The following is an 8,916-nucleotide window of genomic DNA, read 5'->3' as shown; positions in this document are numbered from 1 at the left end:
GAGAGCCTATAGACATAGAACTGCCCCGTACTCTTAACAATTTTTCCAAATGTAGCCTGAATGTGACATGCATCACCAAGTAGATAAAGAAAATATGGCACATACACACCATGGAATACTACACAGACACTAAAAAGAATAAAATAATGCCCTTTGTAGCAACGTGGATGCAGCTGGAAGCCATTATTTGGTTTTCTGTTCCTGTGTTAATTTGCTTAGGATAATGGCCTCCAGCTGCATCCACAGTCTCACTTTAAGTGGGAGCTGAACACTGAGTCCTCATGGACATAAAGAGAGCAGGAACAGACACTGTGGACTACTAGAGAGCGGGAGCGGGGAGGCAGATCAGGGCTGAAAAAGTGTTGGATACTATGCTCACTACCTGGGTGATAGGATGAATTAGACCCCAAACCTCAGCATCACACAATACACCCACGTAACATACCTACACATGCACCCACCTGAGTCTGAAATAAATTTGAAAACATTTTTAAAAATGTAAAAAATGAAAATCAATAAAAAAGACTCCAGCAGACATTCAGATAGGTTAAAAAAAAAAAGGCTTTGGTTGGTGTCTTGATGTTAGAATGGACTGTAGTAATACACACACACCCAGTGTGCCATTTTTACCTGGCATTCATCTCAGATGTCTTAATCCTAAGACAGTGATGAAAGACTCATTGGTTGCAATACAAGAAACTTAAACTATCTCAAAATCTTACGGCTCTCCTGTAAAAACAACTTGATAGAGGTTTTCCCGCAATTGACGATGATCCTAACAATTTATGTAACATTAATAATGTTATGAATGGAAACTTTTCTAAATTGTATATAAAAGAGTAAATTCCAATTAGCATACTGAGGAAAGACAATTATCTTTCTGCTTTTTCTATAGAAAATTATGAGATATATCTCAACAGTTAACTATTAAAATGTGACCTGGCTTTTTTTTTAGCTTTTCCTTCTTTTATTTGCTCTTGATTTTTAAAATTCTGAGTAAATTTTTAAGATTTGTAATTATTCCTATTTTTTTTTTTTTTTTTTTGAGTACAGTGGTGTGATCATAGCTCACTGCAACCTCCAACTCCTGGGTTCCAGGGATCCTCCTGCCTCAGCCTCCCAAGTATCTGAGACTACAGATGCATACCATCACACGTGGCTTTTTTCTTTTTTTGTAGAGATGAGGTCTCACTATGTTGCCCAGGCTGGTCTTGAACTCCTGTACTCAAGCAATCTCTCTGCCTGGACCTCCCAAAATGCTAGGATTACAGGTGTGAACCACCATGCCTGTCCTGTTATTTTTTCCTCATAGAAAATAAATATTCCCTTTTGTACATAATTTTGTATGTATAACTTTGGATTATACATACAAAATTTGACCAAAGAAGGCCCGTGAATTGCATAAACTTCAGATCCTACAAACCTGCTTATATAGGAGCTTAGGAAATGAATTTTATAGTTACCTAAAGCAACACAGAGTAGAAAAGGGGAAAGGTGGAAAAGAGATCTGGGGCCAATAAGCAAAAGAAAAGCACTGCAGTATATTAAAGGGCTTGCCAATTTTCTGTAAGGGCCAGGGAACCAGGCTAAGAAGTTTCACAACCAGAGATAATCGCTGACATCATACCAGGGAGCTGGGGAAACCTAGTTACTTCCTATTAGGCATAAGCATTACAGTTCAAGCCACCAATGTCCTGATAATGAATTTTGAATAGTATCAACCCCTGATGCATCTGCCATGGCTGTCCCCAGAACCTTGATGTAGACCTTGCAAACTGACTCACACATACGTTTGTTTGGGCCACTGACTCTTAATTCTAAGTCTGGTTTATCTACATGTGGTTGGAGTAGCCGAAGTTACTAACCCTAGAGAAAAAAAAAGGTGGGCCTTTTTATTCCCATAAGATGGTCACTTCTAAGGAAAGTATTAATGTAGGGAAAAACAACAACAACAACAGATCTCCACTACAGTGCCACCACCATTATCCCTATTTTATAGAATGGAAAGAGAAATGAAACGTTTAACATGGAAAATAATCTGCCCACATTCAAATAGCTAGAAATGGATAGGGGCTGGAGGCTGCCTCCAGATTAGAAGACACAAATCCAAATGACTCGAGAATCCAGCATGTGATACAGATGGGTAGAGAAAAGCAGCAGCACAGTGTGATGAAACAGATCAACAGATCATTGATCTTCAGGACTGGTGGCAACAGGGAGTGGTGAGATTGAGGTGAACCAGAGAGCTCATGTCTGTCTAAGAGGGACAGCTGCCCCCAAGCTCCTCCTGGCTGTGGCTCCATGGGAATGTTCCCCAGTGGGGCCATCTATGCAGATTGTAAAAGAGTGGTTAGAAATCTAGATTTTTGGGGACCGCCATCTTCCAGTAATTCGCCAAAATGACGAACACAAAGGGAGAGAGGAGAGGCACTCGATACATGTTCTCTAGGTCTTTTAGAAAACATGGAGTTGTTCCTTTGGCCACGTATATGCGAATCTATAAGAAAGGTGATATTGTAGACATCAAGGGGATCGGTACTGTTCAAAAAGGAACGCCCCACAAATGTTATCATGGCAAAACTGGAAGAGTCTACAATGTTACCCAGCACGCTGTTGGCATTGTTGTAAACAAACTAGTTAAGGGCAAGATTCTTGCCAAGAGAATTAATGTGCGTACTGAGCACATCAAGCACTCTAAGAGCCGAGATAGCTTCCTAAAACGTGTGAAGGAAAATGATCAGAAAAAGAAGGAAGCCAAAGAGAAAGGTACCTGGGTCCAAATGAAGCGACAGCCTGCTCCACCCAGAGAAGCGCACTGTGTGAGAACCAATGGGAAGGAGCCTGAGCTGCTGGAACCTATTCTCTATGAATTCATGCCATAATAGGTGTTTAAAAAAAAAAAAAAAGACCTCTGGACTGTAAAAAAGAAAAAAAAAAGAAAGAAATCTAGATTTTTTTTATTGTGAAATGTGTTGATTTTTAAGTGTCGTTAATAATTGAAAAAACTTTGTAACTATTGTTTGGGCCATAATTGTTGTATAAGCTCATCTGCTACTTGATTATTACCCCAGGCTTCGATTTGCAATTTCTGCTCCAGAGTGAGTGAGCTCTCACCCACTAAATTACATTGTTATTCTTCTTTTCAATTAATTGCATTTTTCAAACCCTCTTTTAACTCCCAGCCTTTACTTTTCCTCTATACTTGACCAGGGCAGAGTTAGAAGCTCTGAATTTTCAGTCCTGACATAACTGCTTATTAGCTGCACAATCCTGAGAGAATCCTTTAAGTTCCCAAAAAATCTTAGATCTTTATCTGGAAAATGGAAAAAAAATCCACTCTGCCTACCTCCTGCAGTCATGAGAATCAAACGGAAAAATGAATCAGAATATGTTTTGAAAGCCATCACAATCTACAGGAAAGTCAGTATATTTCTTTTAATGATAACTTTAATTTTCAGAAAAGTAATTAGCCAACATTTCTCCTTTCCGTTTATAGAAAATAACACCCTAATTTTTCTTCCGTCTCTGATTCTACCCTATCCTCCTTGGCATTTCACAAATGATTGCCTTGTAGTCAATAAGCTCATTAACCGCTTCCCTGAACACTGCAGGAAACAACTCACCTGCCCCAAAGAACCCATATTTTGAACATAAGCATTTCTTTTTTTCCCCACATACTTTTTTCCTTTTTTCTAACCAAGTACAACATTAATGAATTGAACTTCTCTATGGTGCTTTGAGGGTAACTGACTTGATGAGGAGGTAGGATTTCTCAGGTCAACCGGAAGGCTCAGCTTGAATGTGAGTATCCACATCCCCCACTGTCATTGCTTGCGTTTTTCGAGAGTTTGTGTCATGAGCCTGAACTATCTATGTATCCTATGTGCCCTGGGGAAGGCCATTCTTACTGAGAGGTAAAACAGAGCCATCACTTACATGAAGAATGGAACCCATTTGGCTCTGATATTCCTTTCCACATTTCCCTTTTCCAAACATGTTACAGAGCAAAGACTGGCACAAGCCTCACCCAGTTTCCCTTGTGGAAGCCCTCAGCTGCCCCGTTGTGTATACTGACCTGGCACTATCTGCCACCAAGGAGGAATGTGGGGGGGGGGACATCTACATATTTGATACTACAGTTTTTGTTAACTAAATAAAAATTGTAAACAGAGAATCTGCAACAAAAGGAAAAGGTCCAGATTTGCAAAGTTCTTTTGTAGCTACAGGAGGCCTCTGAGGAAGAAATGAAGATATCTTTTAGTACAGACTCAAACAGCATGGATGCCTACTGTTGTATCTTTTAAAATTTGCATCAGTGACTCTTCTATTGTCCACATAGGGTGGGTCAGAATCTGGTCTTCACCTCCATTCTTTGTACTTGCCAGTTGGGACTCCATTCTGTTTTCACAAATATGCTATTCATACCTATTCACAAATATAACACCCTCTATGAAGTCTTCCTTGCTTGCACTTCCTTGATCGTCCTGCCCCCACACACAAACTTCTGACCTTGACCCACAATTTAGCATCAGTGTTGTGTCCTGGTACCTAAGTGGCAGACTCAGCTGTTCCACTGGACTTGAAGGTTCAGGGCCATTATGTATACATCTCCTTTAATTTCCAGGGTGTCCAGTTCAAGGCAGTGCTTGGCACAGAATATAAACTGAGTAATGAATTTATTTACATGCAAATTCTGGCTATGTCTCATGGCTCCCAGAACTTAAGTGCTTCAGAGTAAAAACACTGACAAGGGCCCTGCCTGAGGACGTGCTGTACATGCTGCTTCTAAAAACATTCAAGGAGCTGTTGAACCATCACTGACACGATGGTATAGAGTGGAATCGTGTGAACAGAGAGAGGTAAAGAAAATGGTGGCCCCGAAAAGGAGGTTTGTTAGCCCAAAGTCATGCAGTAGATGAATGGTAAAAGTCACCCTCAAACCCTGGCATCCAGCTTCCAGCCTGGACACTAAAGTGTTCATGAACGATCACGTATCTGAAGAATCACTTCTGAACATACTGCATGTTGTCTGCTGTATGGTATTTGGAAAGGTTAAGGTCTCATGTGGTTACTATATAGAACGTCCAAACCCTCTATTTTCACAAAGGTACAGACTTTTGTTTTGTTCACTGTGATAGTCTGAGTGCTTTTCACATACTAGATACCAAAAAATAATTACCTACTATTAAATGAATGAGTGTCCAGAAAATCTGAGTTATCAGTCCTACAGACTAAGCTGTGTTGCAAAAATAATGCTCAAACCAATTACAAAAATGAAGGACTATTTCTCACCCATGCTCCATAGCCACCAGGACTTAGCAGGGAACTCTACTCCATCTCACCTTATTCTGAGACCCAGACTAGTAAAACAGTCACCACACCAAAGAGTAAGAGTGCATTGGAGGGTTTTACATTTGCAGCCAAACGGTTGGCCTGGAAGCTACGCACATCATGTTCACTGCAATTCATAGGGCAGACTTCATCACATGGCCTGCCCAACCACAAGGGGCCAGCAAGGGCAATCCGACCATGCTGCTAACAGGGGAAGGGCAAGAAATATGTGTAGAACAGCCTTTGGGACTTTCGTGAAGAATCTTTGCTTTCATTGTCTTTACTTCTCTTTAAAGCGATCAAATAGGTTGAAGAAAAGTCATGTGAAGGAAGCCACCCTTCATGTATGAGCAATGCCAAAGAATTCAAGACATCTGTTTCATTACTTCTCAGATAAGAAGCAACATGAGGCTGGGCGCAGCAGCTCACGCCTGTAATCCCAGCACTTTGGGAGACTGAAGCAGGTAGATCATGAGGTCAGGAGTTCGAGACTAGCCTGACTAACATGGTGAAACCCTGCCTCTACTAAAAGTACAAAAATTAGCCAGGCGTGGTTGTGTGCACCTGTAATCTCAGCTACTCAGGAGGCTGAGGCAGGGAGGATCGCGTGGATCCCGGAGGTGGAGGTTGCAGTAAGCCGAGATTGCACACTTCACTTGAGCCTGGGCAACAGATCGAGACTTGGTCTCAAAAAAAAAAAAAAAAAAAAAAAAAGCAATTAGGAGATGTTAAGGAATCAGACTCCATTGTAAGAATAGAGGCACAGTCCAGGCAGAAATGACTGGGGACAGGAAAAAAAGACCAAGTTAGGAAAATCAGCAAGGTATTTTTCAACAGATTGGCAAAGGGGTTTTGGTAGATTGCATGCAGAGTCTGAGTCAATAGTGATGTGGTTTCCCCAAAGGTGAATTAAGCTTTCGTTTACATTCACAGAAATATAACTTCTGGAATATTGGAGGTGATAATTCTACCTAACTCCACATTGGAAGAATCATATCTGGAATATCATGTTAATGCCTGGTGAAGAATTAGTGCAAACAGAGGAACATGACTGGATTGCTAAAGAGCTCACTAGTCTACCACAAGAAGAACAAAGAAAGTGAATTGGAATACATAACGCGAATAAGAAAATAGTCACAGATGCCGGGTGCAATGCTTTATGCCTGTAATCCCAGCACTTTAGGAGGTTGAGGCAGGTGGATCACTTGAGGTCAGGAGTTCAAGACCAGCCTGGCCAACATGGTGAAACCCTGTCTCTACTAAAAATACAAAAATTAGCCGGGCATGGTGACGCATGCCTATAGTCCCAGTTACTTAGGAGGCTGAGGCACAAGAATCGCTTGAATCTAGAGGCGTAGGTTGCAGTGAGCTTAGATCACACCACTGCACTCCAGCCTGGGAAGGAAGGAAGGGAGGGAGGGAGGGAGGAAGGGAGGGAGGGAGGGAGGAAGGAAGGGAGGGAGGGAGGGAGGGAGGGAGGAAAGAAGGAAGGAAGGAAGGAAGGAAGGAAGGAAGGAAGGAAGGAAGGAAGGAAGGAAGGAAGGAAGGAGGGAAGGAGGGAAAGAAAGAAGAAAGAAAAAAAAACCTCAGGGAGAAAATGACAATAATTTTTAATACCTGAATGATTACTGTGCTGAAGAGCATTCATTCTTGTCTGTATGTCTGCAAAGTGCAGGAGTATGACCAAGGGAAAGAACTTACAAGGAGACAGATCTGTGCTGATACCAGGAAGAGTCTCTAACAGAACTATAAAATGCAGAATGGCATGTCTGGAGACTGAAGAAATTCCCCAGTAGCATAAAGATTATTGTGGTAATCAAACATCGGTCAGGTGGGAATTAAGATGAGCTGATTTCTAAGATTCCATCTCACTCAAACATGTGATTTTAAGTTCTGTAGCATCTGCTCTTGCATTCACTGCTGAACAGACAGCTGGACCTACTAGTGGGCACCATAATTTAGGAGAACGTTTTAGAGGAACACAGTCCTATGGGGCAGAGATTGGCAAACATTTTCTGTCAAGGGCCAGATAGAAAATTCTTCAGGCTTTGCTGGACATATCGTCTCTATCACAACTACCCAACCCTGCTGCTGTAGTGTAAAACCAGCCATAGCTAACGTGTAAACAAATGAACATGATTGTGTTCCAATAAAACTTTATTTATAAAAGCAGGTTTGGGGTAGCATTTAGTTTGTGGGCCTTAGTTTACAGACCCTGAGAAAGAGTCTAGCTAGAGAAGCTGCGTATCTAAGAAATCTACACCCCCTGAGTGCCTCATCCGCATTCTAGTGACAGAGGCCAAAATGTTATAGGACCTACTAATCTCTGTCCAATGACAAAGAAACTAAATACTTCACAGCTCAGCAGGAGGTACAGAAAGCTCTGATCAATGCACAAATATTTGTGATAATAGCTTGAAAATACAAAAGATGAGGCGGGATTGTAGGAAAGATATTTTTACATAACTTTCAAACCTGGCTCACTGTTGAAAACAAAAGCTGCAACCAGAGATGCCACTGAGGAATTTGAATGTTGGCTAAGGGACTTTTGAGATTGGCAGTAACCATGCAATAAAATCAAGACTATGTCAGGAACTCATACGGCCATGTTACAGATTTTTTTCTTTTCAGACAGAGTTTTGCTCTGTCACCTAGGCTGGAGTGCCGTGGTATGATCTCTGTTCACTGCAACCTCTGCCTCATAGGTTCAAGTGATTCTTGTGCCTCAGACTCTTGAGTATTTGAGATTACAGGTGTGCAACACCACACCTGGCTACTTTTTTTTTGGTATTTTGTTAGCAGAAATGGGTTTTCACTATGTTGTCAAGGCTGGTCTTGAACTCCCGTTCTCAAGTGATCCGCCTGCCTCCTCCTCCCAAAGTGCTTGGATTACAGGCATGAATCATCATGCCTGGCCTATATTATAATTTTTAACTCATTTGAATAAATAACTAACAGGTAGGCTGGGCGCGGTGGCTCACGCCTGTAATCCCAGCACTTTGGGAGGCCGAGGCGGGTGGATCACGAGGTCAAGAGATCGAGACCATCCTGGTCAACATGGTGAAACCCCGTCTCTACTAAAAATACAAAAAATTGGCTGGGCATGGTGGCGCGTGCCTGTAATCCCAGCTACCCAGGAGGCTGAGGCAGGAGAATTGCCTGAACCCAGGAGGCAGAGGTTGCGGTGAGCTGAGATCGCGCCATTGCACTCCAGCCTGTGTAACAAGAGCGAAACTCCGTCTCAAAACCAAAACAAAACAAAACAAAAAAACTAACAGGTATCAGGAATGTTTTCTAGACTACAGTAAGACCAGGCATACATACGGCAGCCTCTGGCATTAGTGGAATGTGAAGGAATGCATCTCTCTTAGCATGGGTGGCTTATTGCACAACCCTGATAAGCCTGGGCAACGAAAGCGTGCACACCCATGACTCCCACCAAGGATGGAGCCAAGACAAGCCGACAATTCAAACAGGCAAATGACTTCTGATGTGAAATAAGAGAAACGTTCAACCCATCCCACTATCAGCATGTTTAGCTCATAATCAGGCATTATTATAATGGTATGCAAATTGCAGAAACGG

The 8,916-nt window shown here is 42.0% G+C and overlaps 1 protein-coding gene and 1 pseudogene across 6 annotated transcripts in view; one reads left to right on the top strand and one right to left on the bottom strand.

The window, feature by feature from the left end:
* Nucleotides 1-8,916, bottom strand: part of RARB (retinoic acid receptor beta) — a 782,655-nt gene that overhangs the window by 284,157 nt on the left and 489,582 nt on the right. The gene's annotated exons all lie outside the window — the stretch shown is intronic.
* Nucleotides 2,380-2,882, top strand: LOC108588868 (large ribosomal subunit protein eL21 pseudogene; annotated as a pseudogene).

The sequence above is a fragment of the Callithrix jacchus genome, chromosome 17, assembly GCF_049354715.1.
Source record: "Callithrix jacchus isolate 240 chromosome 17, calJac240_pri, whole genome shotgun sequence".
NCBI lineage: Eukaryota > Metazoa > Chordata > Mammalia > Primates > Cebidae > Callithrix > Callithrix jacchus.
Note: the sequence above shows the minus strand (reverse complement) of the source record. Positions and strands in the feature narration are given on the sequence as shown.